The sequence below is a fragment of the Miscanthus floridulus genome, chromosome 6 (assembly GCF_019320115.1).
Source record: "Miscanthus floridulus cultivar M001 chromosome 6, ASM1932011v1, whole genome shotgun sequence".
NCBI lineage: Eukaryota > Viridiplantae > Streptophyta > Magnoliopsida > Poales > Poaceae > Miscanthus > Miscanthus floridulus.
In genome coordinates, this window is record NC_089585.1 from 142295565 (window position 1) to 142315636 (window position 20072).

Sequence of the window (20072 nt, forward strand, 5' to 3'; positions counted from 1 at the left end):
ATGATGACTACCTTAAGACGCGTTCATATACAACTTGCATAAATTACTTGGTGTCGGTGTAGAAAGTGACCAACATGTAAATATTTGTAGTTTTACCGTATGTTGTGATCGGATGTGGCATAGCACTCAATAACACAGGGTTTATACTGGTTCAGGCAACGTGCCCTACGTCTAGTTTGAGTCGGTCGGTGACTTTATTCCTGAGCCCAGGTGCTCGAAGTTTGTTGTGGGGTTATAAACGGAAGGGAGAAAGATGGGGGGGTGCAAGAGGTCCGGTCGGACTCTAGACCGAAGGGCCGAGAGCGACGGGAGCTCCTACGTGCGCTAAGTATTCGAGCGAGTGCTCTATGTTTTTTAGATTGATCTTCAATGTGTCCTTGGAGTTGTCGTCTGTGGATTGAGCGTCTCCGAGTCGTCTTTCTTATTAGGAGAGAGTGCATCCCCTTTTATAGATGAAGGAGACGGCCTTACAAGCGAGAGAGAGTACGTCTACTAAGTCTTGTTGCTCACGCCGTCGGGTACAAGATGATTGTAGGCGCCAACAATATTGTTTTAATGTTAGATGCACGTGGGAGGTTTCGTCGTCTTTTTCTGGTATGGCAGACGCCGACGCCTACCATACTGTTGATGCCTAGAGGCATGTGGGTTTTACCGTGTTTGCCTGGTATGGGAGTTAAGGTCGCCCACAACACTGTAGGGCAAACGTCGACGCCCACAATACTGCTGGGGCTCTGACATGCCTGGAGGGTGGTAGGGCACCCTTCTGACATGCCCCGTCGATACTGTGCTGCAGGTGTATAGGGTACGGTCCTTGGTATTGCGGTTGACTTGAGCGCCCTACCTTTCTTGCTCCGCTCGTTTCCTAAGATCTCACCGAGCGGGCGTCCCTGGTCGGTTGGTCCCAGTTGGCTCTGACTATGCCGGTCAGAGAAAAGCTGTAAGCGTCGGCCAATCCTTTCGGTTGGAGAGGTGGGCCGAGTTGGAAGCAGCGTCGGAGTCGGAGGCGGGCTGGCCAGGCCTTCCAGTCGAAGGGTCGGGCCAGAGTCAGAAACGAGCGTCGTTCCTCCTTGGCCAGGCCTTCCGGCTGAAGAACGGCTTGGCGGCTGAAGGGCAAGGGTGAAGGGCAAGCGACGGCTTGACGGCTAAAGAACCTAGCTAGGGTGAAGAAGGAAGTACTTACATTTAGTTGAGGTACTAATCAAGCTATGATGGTCATGTTAATGTGAAGGATCAAATCACTATTGGAGTGTTTGATGGAAGTGACTTGATACATTTGGGATTATTCAAGAATTTGATGAATGGAATCAAGTCACGTGCTCAAGATGGCTATGCTCAAGTGAAAAAGATAAAAGTTGACATGTTGGCACCCTCACTTGATGAAGATTGGAATACACGGCTTTAGTTGAAAGAGATCTACTCAAAAGGTTTAAATTCGTTATACTTTTAAATTTGAGTTAATAGGAATGTCGTACTATTAAGAGGGATGCATCATGTTGATAGATAATGTTTCGTAAGTGCTCAAGCCAACCCATGTGAGTTTTGAGTATTTGAGAGACAAAAGAGCTAACCTATGTTTTGCTGTTCTGGCATATTGATACCAGACGTGTTTGGTATGTGTCCAGCCACGATAAAATTCTTGTTGTTCTCGAGTTGGTTCGTCGGGAGTTCTGATGTGAGTCAGAAGTTCCGATGGTCGGGAGTTCTGAAAATGGCCGGGAGTTCCGACGTCTCACGCTTAACTGACTTAGATGGTTCACTGTCCTGGTCATACCGGACGTGTCCGGTATGGACGACCAGAGGCCAACGACTAGTTTTCAAATGCCTTGAGGATCGGGAGTTCCGACGTGAGTCGGGAGTTCCGACGGTCAAAAGTTCAGGCATGCGTCGGGAGTTCCGACACCTCACAAACTTCAACTCAGTTACTTAGTTTTTAAATATGCTGAGGGTTGGGAGTTCCGACGGTCGGGAGTTTCGGCATTCATCGGGAGTTCTGACGTCTCACATTGTCACTGTAACTTAGTTACCGTTGGGGCAGTGTAAGTCATACCGGACGTGTCCGGTATGCATACTGGACGTGTCTGGTATGGCAACGGCTATAAAACGACTAGTTTTTCCAAGGGGGCTATAAATACCCCCAAGCCTCCACCTTTGGAGGCTGCTGATTCTGCTGATACACATACACGTTTTTTAGCCTTGCCAACTCTCCCAACCCTCTCTTAGTGAGTGATTGATCAAATTTGCCAAATCAAATTGTGGGTTGAGTGAAATTCAAAAAGAGAGCAATCCAACCACTTGAGCACTTGTGCATATTGTCAATCTCGCGATTCACATTTGTTACTCTTGGACTCTTTGGTCCTAGACAGTTAGGCATTGCTGGAGAGCACCCGAGAGATTCTGGTGTGCCACGGAAAGTTTGTAACGGTCGATTCCGCCGCCTCGGAATCAACTAGTGGAAGGAGGAAAATGAGTTAGAAAAGACTCCAGCTAGAGTGACCTTCGTGGTACCCTCTAGGTCTGACCTTCGCTGGGTCACCCGTAGCCCCCTCAATGGAGAGTAGGACTCGAACGAGTCCGAACTTTGGTAAAACAAATATCCTGTCTTAATTTGTATTTTATTTGACATTTGTATTGCTCCAGCTCTTGTGTAGGTTCTTTGTGTTTATTGTCATCTCTGGTAGGTACCTGCAGTTTGGTTTGAAGATAGAAATCGAAAGGAGCAAGTTCAGGGCTGCTCTGCAGAAATCGTGTATACCGGACATGTCTGATATTCATACCGGACATGTCCGGTATTAGAGCTCCGTGCTGAATATTATTTGATCTCTGTTCTAACTTTGTGTTGCAGGGTTGTAGCTTCTAGATATATTTTTTATACCCTGTTTACTCTGTGGCTAACTTGTGAGGGGTGGTATTACTCTTAATTTGGAGTTTCCATTTTGGAAACTCTCTTTTCTAATTGTTTTCGCATTTAAAGGTGTTAATTTTTAGAAACACCTATTCAACCCCCTCTAGACGGCATCCTAGGTCCTTTCAGCGGGCTGGAGTCTAAAGCAAGCGTCGTTCCTCCTTAGCCAGGCCTTTCGGTTGGAGAGGCGGGCTAGAGTTGGAAGCGAGCCAGGATCGCCCTTCTGGCCTATTGTGAGGTTTTTTGGGCCGTCCTAAGAGTTGTGCGTTGTCGGGTTCATAAATCTAGGGTCCCTCGGGGACCGGCTTCTGCGCCAAGGCTCAGCCCAAAAGTCTAAAAACAACAGGGAAAGGGGGCGGTCCAGCAACCAACTGGGAGGCCAGGCCCAAGAAGAGCAACGCCCGCTCTTTGGCTGCTTCGACCCACCTGTCCGACCGGAGCGCTCGATTCGGGCTACAGCCGTCTCTGGGCGACCTCCGACCGGAAGGCTTGCCCCAAGCCCTACTTCCTACTCTGACCCCATGTCCCTCCGACCGGGGCTCGTAGGAACCCTGCTCACCGCTCTTCTCCGACCGATGCACTCAGAGACGACTGGAGCCCTCCGACCGAGGATGCCCTGTTCGGTAGGAACCAGAAGACGTGCGGAGAAAGGCAAGGCAAGGCTCACAAGTCAAAATCACTGCACCAGGGACCATACCCTGCATGAAATAGTACTCTGTAGACACCCTGACACAAACAGTATTGTAGGCGCCAACATCTCCCTCCATAGTTTTGTAGGGGCCGCTAAAACTCCCATACGATAAGACCCTCCACGTGTCACTGGACAATCGATAGCGGTATGGGCACCAGGATTTACCGTACCGGGTAAACATAGCAGGACTCCTCACATGCCTCTAGGCATCAAACAGTATTTACAGGTACCGACATCCATCCTTCCTGAAGAAGATATCACGACCTCCCATATGCGTCTGACATTCTACAGCAACATCAACAGTGTTGTGGACACCTACCATTATCCAATCCTCATCAGCGTGGGCAACAAGGCTTAAAAACATTCATACCCTCTCACCTGTAAAGCCATCCCCTTCATCTATAAAAGGAGATGCGCTCCCTCCAGCAGAAGGAGGGAGTCAAGTAGATCAGAGTTCCTTAGATCGATAGCTCACAACCACAGAACCGCGAGGTTCAGACCTCAAGCCCCAGCTTGGACACTTAGCTTAGAGCGAAGTTCCTGTCACTCTTGGCCCTTCCGGTTGGAGCCGACCGGACCTCTTGTACACCCCCTCTTTCTCTCTCTTGTTTGTAACCCCACTACAGACTTTGAGCACCTGGGCTCAGGAATAAAAGTCACCGACCGACCTTGACTGGACGTAGGACATGTTGCCCAAACCAGTATAAATCCCATGTCATTGAGTGCTAGGCCACCTCTGATCACAACATATAGCAAAACTACAAATATTCACTAGTTGGTCACATTCTGCACCGACAGTTGGCGCCGTCCGTGGGGAAGACGCTGTACGTTCAACACTCTTTTGGTCATCGGATGGCCCATTCTTTCGCCACCCCCGCCGTGGTGGGCACGGGCGATACGATTCGCTTTGGCTCGTTGGAGTTCCCCACACCCTCGCCCATCGGGATGTGGGTTCCACCCGTCTTTGAGCCATCCCAGGCCTTCCTCTTCAGAAGCCTAGACTTCATCGCCGACCGACTCGGCGTACTCCACCTCCACGAGGAGACTCGCGACCCGGCACCCATCGGGGAGACATCCTCCATCGACTCCAGGACACGTGACTTCGACGGCGCGACATCTGCGCTTCATTCCGAGCAAACTCTTTGCTCAAACCCCGCTGTAAGTAATATGCATACAACTACTCGCTCTTTATTTACTATCTCTCACCAATCAACTAGAGGGAATGTACCGCCCATGCCACAAGCATCGTACGATCGGTTCCCCTATGGCCTCGCGTCCTCCATGGACGCATACGCTCGGGGGCTCCGAAGGATGCTGGCACCATCCCCCCTCACGTCCGAGTTTGTGGGAATGGCTGGCTGTGTTCCTGCCATTTCCCACGAACTCCCGGATGGTGAGGGCGAGACCGATAGCTCCAGCATCGGTGATGTGGTGCCCCGTCACTGTCCATCCCAGGAGTGCGCCATGGCGGACGCCCTGGGACAGCCACCGATGGTTGTAGAGTCTGTGCAAACCCACACCCCTCCGGACCCGCGTGCGGGGGCCCTCACGTCTGGGCAAGCACACGCCGAGGAATTACGACAACGACGGCACCGCCTGCACCAGCGCCATCAGTACAACCTGTTGCGCCCCATGCACATGGCCCGGTGGGTGGCGCCTGGGGTCACACCCGTCAGGTCCAACACGACATCATGAGCGAGGGGAACGATCTTCCTCAATTTGCCCGGGCCGGCTAGAACATCACCGCTGTGGCAATGCTTCTGCGCAGCGTTCCCGAGCCTGCCGACCCCTAGGAGCAGGCAGTCTACCGGAACCTCCAGGTTCTAGTAGAAGCCGCGGCCATCCAACAGGCGGAAAGCTCCATGTCGTGACTCCGACCCGCGCCCTCTCTCCCCACCGGGGGGACGAGGACGCATCAGACGGATTGCTCCATTCACTCGCCGCCACAGCCGTTAGGCCCGGCTCGGGGTACGGCAGTCGCGCCATGGTCCAACCTGGCACCCGCTCCACGCCAACCACCGATACATGAGCGGTCCGATCCACGCCAGGACGCCCGCAGCATCATCGACAACCGGTGTCAGGCTCGACACGATAACAACATCCATTGTATGGTAGCAGGCGACACGGACCCCGGCCAAACCATCGAGGGATGTGGTGAAACGTGCCCCAGGCGCGACCGGCGGCCAGACGACCAGAGCCCTAGCCCTGAGGGCCCGGGGCCATGGGCCTTTAGCCGGCGTATCCGGAGAGCACCATTCCCGCAGCATTTCCGGCCGCCCACCAACATCACCAAATACACTGGGGAGACCAACCCAGGCATTTGGCTCAAAGACTTTCAGCTCGCCTATCAGGACGGAGGAGTGGATGATGACTATTTCATCATCCAATACCTTCCCATTTGCATGGGGGGAACATGTTTGGGCATGGCTCGAATTCCTTCCACACAACAGCATCCGCGACTGGACGGACCTCAAGAGGGTCTTCGTCGGGAATTTCCAGGGGACGTATGTCCACCCAGGAAACTCCTGGGACCTCAAGAGCTATCACTAGGAGCCCAACGAGTCCCTACGGGATTACATCCGTAAGTTCTCCCAATGATGCAACTCCCTCCCTGATGTCATCGACGCAGACGTTATTAGCGCGTTCCTCTCCGAGACGAACTGCGAATCCTTGATCCACAAGCTTGGCTACTTGAAACCCCATACCACCCGCGACCTGCTCGACGTCGCCACCAACCACGCCTCTGGCGAGGAGGCGGTCGAAGTAGTCTTCAGTGGAGGCCGGGACAAGCTCAGAGCCAAGCACACGGATCTGGACAAAGGCCCCTCAACGCAGAGGGGCAAGAAAAACAAAAAAGATCAACGCCAATCAGACAGCCCTGCGCTGGTCGCCACGACCAATCGCACGGCCAAGCAGCCCCCACAGGGGCTGCCTAACCACTTCAACAAGCTCATGGATGGTCCATGCCCAACCATGCTTACCCCATCAAACACCTCTACAAGGAGTGCGAGCTCCTCAAACGTTTCCTCCGACAGGCCGGCGGGCCAAAGGAGGGAGATGACAAGGAGCCGGTAGCCAAGAAGGGAGGTGCGGCAGGCAAGGACGGAGACGGCTTCCCTGAACCCGAAGAGTGCATCATGATCTTCGGTGGGTCTGATGCCATCTAGACTAAACACCAGCATAAGGTACGCTACAGGGAGGCATGCACCGCCGAGACAGCCATCCCCTCCTTCCTTAGCTGGTCGGAATCCCCGATCACTTTTGATCAGAGGGACCATCCCTCCTACGTCGTAAGACCGGGACGCTACACGCTTGTCATCAACCCCATCGTCCACAAGAAGCGCCTCACCAAGGTGCTGATGGACTGGGGTAGCGGCCTCAACATCCTATACATCGACACCCTCGATGCCATGCGCATCCCCCGATCGGAGCTCCGCCTGATGGGCTCTCCCTTCCACAGGGTAATCCTGGGAGCATAGGCATACCCGCTCGGATAGATCGATCTACCCGTCACGTTCGGTAGCCGAGCCAACTTCCATTCGGAGGTCCTCACCTTTGAAGTGGTGGACTTTCCAGGGTCCTACCACGCCATCTTGGGGCGGCCATGCTACGCAAGATTCATGGCAATCCCTAACTACACCTACCTCAAGCTGAAGATGTCGGGACCAAACAACGTCATCACCGTGGGTAGCGCCTTCTCGCACGGCTTAGAGTGCGACCGCGAGCACAATGAGCTCACCACCGCGATCATCAACTCATCCAAGCTCCTGCAACTCAGGGAGTCGTCAACCCCGGTAGTCCTAGACTGCAACAAACTAACCTCCTCGATGTCCTTCCGCCTGCTCAAGGAAACCATGGCGGTGGGTATCGATCCCACCGACCCAGCCAAGACGGTGCGATTCGGAACCCTGCTCCCGGCCCAATAGGAATGCGAGCTCGTCGACCTCCTGCGCGACAATCGTGATGTCTTCGCATGGCAGCCTTCTGACATGCTGGGGATACCACGGGAGGTCGCCGAGCATGCACTATACCTTATCCCAGGCACAAAGCCTGCTAAACAACGCCTGTGTCATTTCGACGACGAGAGGCGCAGGGCCATAGGTGAAGAGATCGCCAAGCTCCTGGCAGCCAGATTCATCAGGGAGTTTTTTTTACTCCGACTGGCTCGCCAATCCCGTCCTTGTCAGGAAAAAGACTGGGATGGAGAATGTGCGTTGATTATACTGGACTCAACAAGGCATGTCCAAAGGATCACTTTCCCTTGCCGCGCATAGACCAGATAATCGACTCCACTTCGGGTTGCGAGATCCTCTCCTTTCTGGACGCCTACTTAGGCTATCACCAGATCGCGATGAAAGAGTCCGATCAACTCGCAACCTCGTTCATCACCCCGTATGGTTCGTACTGTTATGTAACCATGCCTTTTGGCTTGAAGAACGCTGGTGCCACCTACCAAAGGTGCATGCAGCAATGCTTCGCCGACCAAATCAACCCGCCCGATCATCCTGATCAGGCCGAACGGCCAAAACCAACAATCGCCGTCTATGTCGATGACGTAGTGGTCAAAATGGCTCGAGCATGCGATCTGATCGCAAACTTAGCCGCAACGTTTGCGAACCTCCGAAGGTTCAACATCAAGCTGAATCCCAAAAAATGTGTTTTCGGGGTTCCAAAGGGAAAGCTGCTCGGATACATCGTATCCAAGCGTGGCATTGAGGCCAACCCCAAAAAGACTGCAGCCATCTCCAACATGGGTCCCATACGCAACGTCAAAGGTGTGCAGAGGCTCACCGGCTACCTGACTGCCCTAAGCCGCTTCATCTCCCGGCTCAGAGAATGGGGGATGCCACTCTACAAGCTCCTAAAAAAGACGGACGCCTTCATCTAGACTGAGGAAGCCCAGCAGGCTCTCGAAAGCCTCAAAACGTCCCTGACATCAGCCCCAATCCTCGTCGCTCCCAAATGGAGAGAACCCCTCCTTCTTTACGTCACGGCAAGTAACCACATGGTGAGCACCGCCCTGGTCGTCGAAAGGGAGGAACTGGGACACTAGCTAAAGGTACAGCGACCCGTATACTTTGTTGGAGAAGTACTTACCGACCCCAAGGTCCGGTGCCCTTAGGTACAGAAACTCCTATACGCCGTACTAATGGCGGCCAGGAAGCTCCTACACTACTTCACCGACCACGAAGTCACAGTCGTCACTTCATACCCGCTCGAAGACATCATTCGTAACCGCGACGCCGCGGGACGAATCTCCAAGTGGGCACTCGAACTCATGGGCCATGACATCAGATATAGCCCTGTACCACTATTAAGTCTTAGACCCTCACAGATTTTGTCGTCGAATGGATGGAGGTCTAGCTGTCGACCCCGGATATCACACACGAGTACTGGACAATGTACTTCGATGGGTCCGTAATGGCACCCGACTCAAGGGCCGGAGTGGTTCTGATCTCCCCGGACGGGAGTAGGCTCCGCTATGCCATCCGCCTCCACTTCTCGGCTTTAAACAATGCCGCAGAATACGAGGCCCTTATCAACAGGCTCCGCATCGCCGTCGAGCTCGGAGCTACGTGACTCTACATCCGCGGTGACTCGGAACTAGTCATTGATCAGGTCATGAAGGTGTCCTCCTGCAAAAGCCTCCTCATGACAGCATACTGCCAAGAGGTGCGTAAGCTCGAGGACAAATTCTAGGGGATCGAACTGCATCACGTCCCTCGTAGGGACAACGATGCCATCGATTTCCTCGCAAAATTGGCCGCCAGGCGGGATCCATCCCCAAGCGGGGTCTTCATCAACGACATCCACGAGCTGTCCATCCACATCCGGGAAGGTCCGACCTAGACACACCGCGACGCCCCGCCGACGCCCAGCCAGCGCCCGGGGACTTCGACCCCAGTACCTCTACGTCACCCGTGAACGTCGACGTACTAACACTCGATCAAACCAACTGGCGAGTACCGCTACTCGCCTGCCTCCTTGAGGAGGTTCTCCCGCCTGAAAGAACTGAAGCCTGATGGATCGCTCGACGCGCAAAGATCTTCATCGCGCTCGGTGACGAGCTCTACAAACGGAGTCCATCAGGAGTACTCATGAGGTGTATCCCCACCGAACAAGGGAGGCAGCGTCTCCTCGAGGTCCATGCTAGCATTTGCGGGCATCACGTGGCCCCAAGATCGCTGGTCGAAAAAGCCTTCCGCCAAGGTTTTACTAGCCAACCGCACTAAGAGATGCAGAGGAGGTCGTCCATAGGTGTGAAGGATGCCAGTTCTACGCTCGGCAATCCCATTTGACAGCACAAGAGCTCCAAACCATCCCCATCACCTGGGCGTTCGTGGTCTGGGGTCTCGACATGGTAGGACTCCTCAAAAAGGCCCCAGGCAGTTTCACTCACCTACTCGTAGCAGTAGACAAATTCACCAAGTGGATAGAGGCCAAACCCATCACCAACATCCGGTCGGAGGAGGCAGTCAAATTCTTCCTCAACATCATCTACCGGTTTGGTGTTCCTAACTGTATCATCATTGACCACGGGACTAACTTCACCGGAAAAAAGTTCCTAGACTTCAGCGACGGATACGGTATCAGGATCGACTGGGCTTGGGTCGGTCATCCACGAACTAACAGTTAGGTTGAACGTGCCAATGGCATGGTCCTCCAAGGACTTAAGTCACGCATCTTCAACTGACTCAATAAGTACGCTGGGCGTTGGGTAGCAGAGGTTCCAGTGATCCTCTAGAGCCTAAGAACGACCCCAAACCGATCCACGGGATTCACAACCTTCTTCCTGGCCTATGGAGCTGAGGCAGTGTTGCCCTTCGACCTCGACCACGGCGCACCAAGAATAAAGGCTTTCGACCGCGACCGAGCCATGGAGGCTCAACAAGATGTAGTTGACCTACTCGAAGAGGCCCACGAAACGACCATCATTCGCTCCGCTCGCTACCAACAAACCCTCCGTAGGTACCATGAAAGGAAGGTTAGGGGAAGGGTACTCGAAGTCGGCGATCTTGTGCTCTGGAGGACCCAATCAATGAAGGAAAAGCACAAGCTCTCTCCACCATGGGAGGGGCCCTATACGGTGATCGAAGTAATTCAACCGGGCACCTACCGACTGGAGGACAACAACGGCAACGCTATCACCAACACTTGGAACATTGAACAGCTACGTCGTTTTCCCCTAAATATGGTCTAAACCGCCTTTTAGTTAAAACATGCTCCCGTAAGAGCACCCCTGCCCAAAACACTTTTAGCCTGGGCCGCTCGAGGGTCCCATAAGGGTACAATATTGTATATTACCTCTTTTTTCTTTTGTGTCATCACATAATAAACAAACTTTGTCCCTGAACGGAAACACATTCCATGTCCTTGACTACCCTACGTAACTCTGTTCTTACTCCTAACCGAACGCACCTCGCCTTTCCCTATGGACGCGAGCAGTCGAGCCCCGCGGGCCACGCCCTGAACTCCCAAGGTCGCACCCTATGGGACAAACGGGTAGGTACGAGAGGGAAAGGATAAGAACGAAGGTTACGCTAGGATATAAATAGGGAAAGGATATCGTGTTTCTATCACAAGGACAATGCGGATGTATTCATTAAATACAAAAGACTGTTCACACGAGGACTCGCCCACAAACTTAACTTTTACATTTTCTACTACTGCAAATACCACTACGACCGCCAGGGATCCGCTAAGTTCCGCTCCCTCGGCTTTGGCAAACGGATACCTCAAGGGAATCACACCCATAGATGCTCAGTAGAAGAACATGGAGCTCCTGACCTTCTCATGCAGACGAGGTAGCTACCCAGGTAAGGAAGCGAAGGGGCGCCCCATGTAGGCCACGCCGACTCCATCACAAACGACGAGCATGGGTCCCGGTCGAACATTTCCGACTAAAGCTCTCCGAACCCCGTCACCCAGGTCGTCAAGGTTCCGGTCGGACATTTCCGACCGAAGCTTTCCAAAACCCCATCACTCAGGCCATCAAGGTGAGCATGTGTTCATTAAATACAAAAACTATTCACACAAGGACTCACCCACGATTAACAAGCGCAGGTCCCGGTCGGACATTTCTGACTGAGGCTCTCTGAGCCCCGTCACTCCAGTTGTCAAGGTAAATACTATCAAACCCCCTCTATTTCATTACAATCATTTCATACATCCATACGCGCATTTCATTCCATATGCCCACGCCTCCCGAACGATTTGGGCCCTGAATCGCCCGGGGGCTCAGGAACTAACCATCGCACGTGCAGCGAAATGCACCAGAATGCTCTGTGTTGCGTCACAAAGCGGCGGTTGCCTCATTTGACATGAGCAAACAACAGAGCCAGGGGAGAAAACCATAGATGAGCACCGTGCGGCCTTCGCCTGGTCTGGCAAACCGGGTCATCTCAACCTTCTCGTTCGATCCTGAACCTCTCGCCAAGCCCACAGAATCTCCATCGAGGGGAGGCCATTAGGCCACCCAGGTCAGTCTTCGGAATGACCTAGGCATCTGCTGGGTTGCAGGTAAAGGAGTAGTGGAATGTCATAAGAGGGCTATGCCGACCCTGTCACGAACGATGGACCTAGATTTCACTCGATCACACCTGTTAGCGAGCTCACCGAGCTAGTCTTCGAGCCTGAGCGATCAGGACAAGCGACGAAACTCAGCCCCTCCAATTATGAGGAACTGGATGGGGTAACGCAAAACAACTCACATCGACCCCCACGAAGGCCCGACAAGGCTCGGGGGCTCAAATGCCAAAAACCTTGGGACCGCGACTCTGAACTCGTGTCGATAGGATCTACGACATCCGGCTACGGCTTGGGACCACGACTCCGAACTCGTGTCGACAGGATCTACGACATCCGGCTACGGCTTGGGACCACGACTCTGAACTCGCGTAACAGCTCCGCTTCCGACTGTACTACAAAAAAAATCTGGGGACCGTGACTCCGAACTCGCGTAACAACTTCACTTCCGACTGTGCTACATAAAAAATCTGGGGACCGTGACTCCGAACTCGCGTAACAGCTTCACTTCCGACTGTGCTACATAAAAAATCTAGGGACCGCGACTTCGAACTCGCGTAACAGCTTCACTTCCGACTGCACTCAAAAAAAACCCTGGCCAGGGACCACAACTCCAAACTCACATGAAAACTAACTAAACTAACTACCTCGGCTGCCCAGGCCGCACCGACACGAGGGACCACAACTCCGAACTCGTGTGAAAACTAACTAAACTAACTACCTCAGGCTGCGCCAAGACCAAGGAACCACGGCGCGCACCCACGCCAGGATAAGTGAGCTCTCACATCCAAAACTAACTTCCTCGCTCGATCCATGGCACGCATTGGCACCGGGATCAATAAGTTCTGTTTCAATCCAATCTTCACGCCCAAAAACGCCTCGGTTGCACAAATGTCACCTTGGTTGACAAAATTCCGTCTCAGACTAAAAACACGCACACACGTCCGCTAAAACAAAACCCCCCAGATGGTGCCGCCCGAACCGCCCGGGGGCTTGGGGGCTACACCCATGGGTGCGCTCGCGCGCACCCATCGACAAGACAAAAATCCCCTGAACGATTATACCCGAATCACCCGAAGGCTCGGGGGCTCCTATCGGGTTCATAAACCCAGGGTCCCTCGGGGACCGGCTTCTGCACCAAGGCTCGGCCTAAGAGTCTAAAAACAATAGGGAAAGGGGGCAGTCCAGCAACCAACTGGGAGGCCAAGCCCAAGAAGAGCAATGCCCGCTCTTTGGCTGCTTCGGCCCACCTGTCCGACCGGAGCGCTCGATTCGGGCTACAGCCGTCTCTGGGCGACCTCCGACCAGAAGGCTTGCCCCAAGCCCTACTTCCGACTCCGACCCCATGTCCCTCCGACCGGAGCTCGTAGGAACCCTACTCACAGCTCTTCTCTGACCGGCGCACTCAGAGCCGACTGGAGCCCTCCGACCAGGGATGCCCCGTTCGGTAGGAACCAGAAGACGTGCGGAGAATGGCAAGGCAAGGCTCACAAGTCAAAATCACTGCACCAGGGACCATACCCTGCATGAAATAGTACTCTGCAGCCACCCTAACACAAACAGTATTATAGGCGCCGACATCTCCCTCCATAGTTTTGTAGGGGCCGCTAAAACTCCCATACGGTAAGACCCTCCGCGTGTCTCTGGACAATCGATGGCGGTATGGGCACTAGGATTTACCGTACCGGGTAAACATAGCAGGACTCCTCACATGCCTCTAGGCATTGAATAGTATTTATAGGTACCGACGTCCATCCTTCTTGAAGAAGATAGCACGACCTCCCGTATGCGTCTGACATTCTACAGCGACATCAACAGTGTTGTGGACACCTACCATTATCCAATCCTCATCAGCGTGGGCAACAAGGCTTAAAAACATCCGCACCCTCTCACCTGTAAAGCCATCACCTTCGTCTATAAAAGGGGATGCGCTCCCTCCAGCAGAAGAAGGGAGTCAAGTAGATCAGAGTTCCTTAGATCGATAGCTCACAACCATAGAACCACGAGGTTCAGACCTCAAGCCCTCGCTTGAACGCTTAGCTCATAGTGAAATTCCTGTCACTCTTGGCCCTTCCGGTCGAAGACGACCGGACCTCTTGTACACCCCCTCTTTCTCTCTCTTGTTTGTAACCCCACTGCAGACTTCGAGCACCTGGGCTCAGGAATAAAAGTCACCGACCGACCCTGACTGGACGTAGGGCACATTGCCCGAACCAGTATAAATCTCGTGTCATTGAGTACTAGGCCACCTCCGATCGCAACGTACAGCAAAACTACAAATATTCACTAGTTGGTCACATTCTGCACCGACATGCGTCGTTTGCAACGTCATCTGTTGGGCCGAGCTTTTGCTAGGAAGTAGGTCCATGAGGGACCCTGGGGTTATGAACCTGACAGGAGCCCCCGAGCCCCCTAGGCGATTTTGGTAGAATCATCTGGGGGATTTTTGTCATGATGGCGGGTGCGCGTGAGCACGCGGGTGTAGCCCTCGAGCCCTCGGGCGATTTGGTAGAATCATCTGGTGGTTTTTTCGTGTTACCAGTGGGGGAATTTTTTGTTTTCAACAGCGGGTGCGTGTCACACGCACCCGCGGGTGTAGCCCCTGAGCCCCTGGGCGATTCGGGCAGAATCGCCTAGGGGGTTTTGTTAGCGGGCATGAGTGTGTGCACCTTGGTGGGCGCAGCCTCTTTTTCTAGTTTCTGACCCATCGTTTCTAGGAGCGTGATCCCAGGCGTTTTAGTCATGGTCGAGGGACTGGGTGAGATGGAGTCATCAATCAGGGCGTCGCGCGCGCTGAGGGTTCGGGTGAGTGTCGATGCAGGACCCACAGGATACCCCGCAAGGGAGAGAGAAGATCTAGTCCAACTCGGATTCTTCCCATGTGATCTTAGTAGTAGTACTATTCAGTAATCCTACTAGGATCTCTCATTGTAAACCGACTAGGACTCTGGCCTCCTGACTATATAAAGGAGGACAGGGCTCCTAGGAGATAACAGGACAACAATTGTATGACACTTCATAATCAATCCAACGTAGAGGCTAACGCCGATAGGACGTAGGGCTGTTACTCGACCATAGTCGAGGGCCTGAACCAGGATAAATCGACTGTCTCTTGCGTTCACCATCGAGTTCCGCATACGCTGAAGCCCAAACATACTGCCTCAGGGACCCCCGTGGCAGGCTATCGGTGGTCAAACATCGACAGTTGGCGCGCCAGGTAGGGGCTTTCGGCGACTTTGCATCCGAGAGCTCAGTGGACCTCAATAACATGATCTTCCCGACAAGATCAACTTTTATCTTCGGCTCATGGATCTACGAGGCGGACAACTACGGCAAGCTTCAAGGCCATCTCCTCAAAGATCCGGATCATCATGGAGAATTTCCTATTTCAACAACTACGACGGATCAGCTCACCAGAAGATTCGCGCAGCTCATAATATCCGATTCAAATCAGATTTCACGGCTACGCGCATCCGACTCGAATTCAAGTTCCGTGTCCAAGGTGAAGTTTTATCCGAGTTCTTTCAAGAAACCGAGTTCTTTTTCAGCAGGATTCTAGAACACAACCCAAAACAACTCGGATTACATTCAGAGTTCTTTCAAGAAGTCGAATTCTTTTCCGTTTGGGCTCGACAACATGGCAAAATCCTATCAGGGATAGTTCGAAAGATCCTTCAGTCCAATGCTTGGGATACCACTGACAGGAGCCTAGGAGGGTCTCGTGCTAACGATAACATCGCAAGACTATATCATCCACTGGCCAGGTTCCGTTCCTGAAGATAGCGGAACCCAACTAGTCGGCACAACAACAACAACAACTATTCTACCTTACCAAGAAGGAGACTCGATCTACGACATTGAGGCATCTACTGAAGTCATCAGCAACTCCGACAGTATGAAAACTAACACCAATAACAGAACGGCTCACGCACGGGAAGTACTCATGGTTCGACATCCTCGGTCACCATTAAATCCCCCAGAAGCACCCGATGTCAGGTCATCAGATGAATCAGAATCCAACATATCACCCTTTGCCCAGGGCTACGATGGAGAAACCGAGAGTCAGAAACAAGCTAGAGAAAGAAAAAACAAGTTGAAGCAAGGGCGCCAACACCGTGCTAGGCAGCGCAGGGAAGCCTGGATCAGATATGAGTCAGAGTTGGCTGAATACGACAGAAGAAAATCACAACGAGAAGTCGAAGGAAGACGCACGGCAAATACGCCTTACGATAAGATTCGAGAAGCATCAGAAGAACTCAGGGCAACCTCATATCCCGGTGAGAAGTATGAACAGCTCCAAGACTTGCTCCGGTCGACGGTCCCAAGAACGCATGAAGAGAGAGCCCAATCAAGACTACCCGCCAGATCAACAACCCATAGGCAAGAAGATCAAAATCAAAGGAAGTCCGCTTTCGAAAGACTTGGGCCAGGTGGAAGTCATAACGGAGAAAGTAGGAAGGAACATAATCAAGGCCACCAATTTGAACAACAAAGAAGGACCAGGAGTAGGGTGCCTACCCAGACAGCTTCGCAGAATTATTCCCATCAAAACAACAGTTGGCCAGAAGGAGGTGCCGAATCTGAATTCAAAGAAGCCGGAACACACGACAGATTCCCCTGTTTCGTGAACAGGCTTGCATCGGTACGATTACCCCACAAGTTCAAACCGTCTAACCACTCTAAGTATGATGGCAAAACCGAACCAAGGCAATGGCTCAGAATATATTCACAATCAATTGAACTAGTTGGAGGAGACGACGATATCAAGACCCTGTTCTTTCCCATGGCACTAGAAGCCATACCCCTCCAATGGTTCGACAAATTAAATCCAGGATCTATCAGAAATTGGGAGGACTTGCAAAGAGCTTTTTGTGAAAATTTCGCAGGAATCATTACACACCCAATCACTCATGCAGAACTAAAAGGACTCAAGCAAAAGGGAGGCGAAAGTCTCAGAAATTACTATCGATGATTCGGCGAACTACGGGCTCAAGTGCATGACATCACCGAACGAGAAGTAATTGAAGCTTTCTCTCACGGAATCATGGCTAGGTGGCAATTTCAAGACTTTTGCAAAGAAAATCCAAGAAACAATGAAGAGTTCAGACGAACAGTAGAAAAGATGATTACTGCAAAAGAAAAAATACGAGAGAGGTTCCCGGATAGAAGCAACCAGGACAACCCGGACAAGCAAAATCATCGAAATAGCAGACATCAAGAAAGAAAACGTAGACCAGACAATACCGTGGCAATGGCCGACAAATCAAAGAAGTTTTCCAAACCCAGAAGATATGATGACATTGAAAACATACGTTGCCCATTGCACCCTAATGGGAGGCACACCATCGGAAATTGCTACACTTTCAATGATCGATACACAAGAAAAGATAGTAAGGAGAACACCAAAGAGGACAATCAGAAAAAAGATGAAGACAACCACGAGGACAAAGGATTCCAAAAACCCAGGGGAACGGTAGCAGTGATCTTCTCAGGGGCTCCAGATTGCAGAAGCAAACATCAAGAAAAACTAGCACTACGGACTATCATGACAGCAGAACCGGCTACACCAAGATATCTCAATTGGTCACAGTATCCTATCCAATTTACCAGAGAAGACCAATGGACTAGCGTGGGAAACGCAGGCCATTATCCACTGGTTCTAGATCCAACTATTGCTGGTATGACTGTCACCAAAGTACTAATCGACGGGGGAGCCGAACTCAACATCATCTTTTCAGAAACACTAAGGAAGATGGGACTACAACTCGCCGGGATGATCACACCAACAAGCACACCTTTTTACGGAATAGTACCCGGCAAAGCAGCCATGCCGCTCGGACAAATTACTTTACCCGTTACTTTTGAAACTCCTTCGAACTACCGAACAGAGTTTATCAAATTTGAGGTCGCAGACTTCGATTCGTCATATCATGCAATCCTCGGATGCCCAGCACTGGCAAAATTCATGGCAATACCACATTATCCGTACTTACTGCTTAAGATGCCAGGACCCAACGATATCCGTTCTCTTCGAAGGGATTTGAAGCGTGCTTTTGACTGCGACGTTCAGGCAATCCAAATTGCAGCCAAAGCACAAGCCGACAATGGAAGAAAAGAAATAGCCACAATTGCTGCAGAGATGAGCCAAGAAGAATTAGAAATACCGGCTAAAAAGCCCAGCATCATCACACCACCAAAAGAAGCCGACGTCAAGCAAATCGACTTGGGCACTGGCGATACCTCCAAGACAGCAACCATCAGTGCTCACCTCTCGGCAAAATAGGAACTCACGCTCACCAACTTTCTTTGGGACAACAAAGATATCTTCGCTTGGAAGCCGACCGACATGCCAGGTGTCCCAAGAGAGTTGGCTGAGCACAGAATTGATGTTAATGAAAGCTCCAAGCCTGTAAAGCAATGGCTACGACGATTCTCACCCAACAAAAAGGCAGCGATTAAAAAGGAAATCACAAAACTGATGGCAGCCGGATTCATCAGAGAAATCCTTCATCCAGACTGGCTAGCAAACCCGGTCCTTGTGTAGAAGAAGAACACGGACGAGTGGCGCATGTGCGTTGACTACACAGATCTCAACAAACATTGCCCAAAAGATCCGTTCGGGCTACCACGCATTGACCAGATAGTCGACTCAACAGCAGGGTCTGCACTATTATCCTTTCTCGATTGCTATTCAGGGTATCACCAGATCGCATTAAAAGAACAAGACCAGAGTAAGACGTCTTTCATTACTCCATTCGGTGCTTACTGTTACAAGACCATATCGTTTGGACTAAAGAACGCTGGCGCCACATACCAAAGAGCTATCCAAACTTGCCTTGGGGATCAAATCGGCGAAAATGTGGAGGCATACGTGGATGATGTAGTGGTGAAAACAAAGAACCCAGACACTCTGATTGAAGATTTAAAGCAAACCTTCGAAAACTTGAAGAGATGGAGATGGAAGTTGAACCCAAATAAATGTGTATTCGGAGTTCCCTCAGGACAACTACTCGAATTTTTGGTCAGTCAGCGCGGGATTGAAGCCAGCACCAAGCAAATTCGAGCTATAACAGAAATGGGCCCGCCTAGAAGTATCAAAGATGTGCATAAACTAACAGGATGCATGGCGGCCCTCAACCGTTTCATATCAAGACTCGGCGAAAAGGGGTTACCTTTCTTTAAACTACTAAAGAAGACAGACAAGTTTGAGTGGACAAAAGAGGCCGACGAAGCTTTCAAGAAACTTAAGGCATACCTCACATCCTCACCAATTCTCACACCCCCAAGGAAAGACGAAGATATGATGCTATACATTGCGGCGACTACTGCTGTGGTCAGCACGGCAATAGTCGTAGAAAGAGAAGAAGAAGGACGCGTGTATAAAGTACAACGACCCGTACACTACATCAGCGAAGTATTATCTGAATCAAAAACACGGTACCCGCATGTACAAAAACTACTCTACGCCCTATTGATCACTTCACGCAAGCTTCGCCACTATTTTGAAAGCCACCAGATCATAGTGGTGACAGACTTCCCGCTCGGAGACATCTTACACAACAGAGATGCGACGGGACGCATATCAAAGTGGGCAGTTGAACTCGGAGCTCTTAACATCGATTTCACCCCGCGGAAAGCAATCAAATCTCAAGCCCTTGCCGATTTTGTGGCCGAATGGACAGAGATTCAACAGCCTTTATCAGATACAATCCTTGACCACTGGAAGATGTACTTTGATGGGTCACTCAAACTAGGCGGAGCCGGTGCAGGCGTTCTCCTCATTTCTCCAGAAGGAAAACAACTCAAGTACGTCCTTCAGATATTATGGCAAGCTACAAATAACGAAGCAGAATATGAAGCCCTCATCCACGGGCTACGAGTGGCAATTACCCTCGGAATAAAGAGATTACTCGTATACGGCGATTCAGCAGTAGTCATCAACCAAGTCAACAA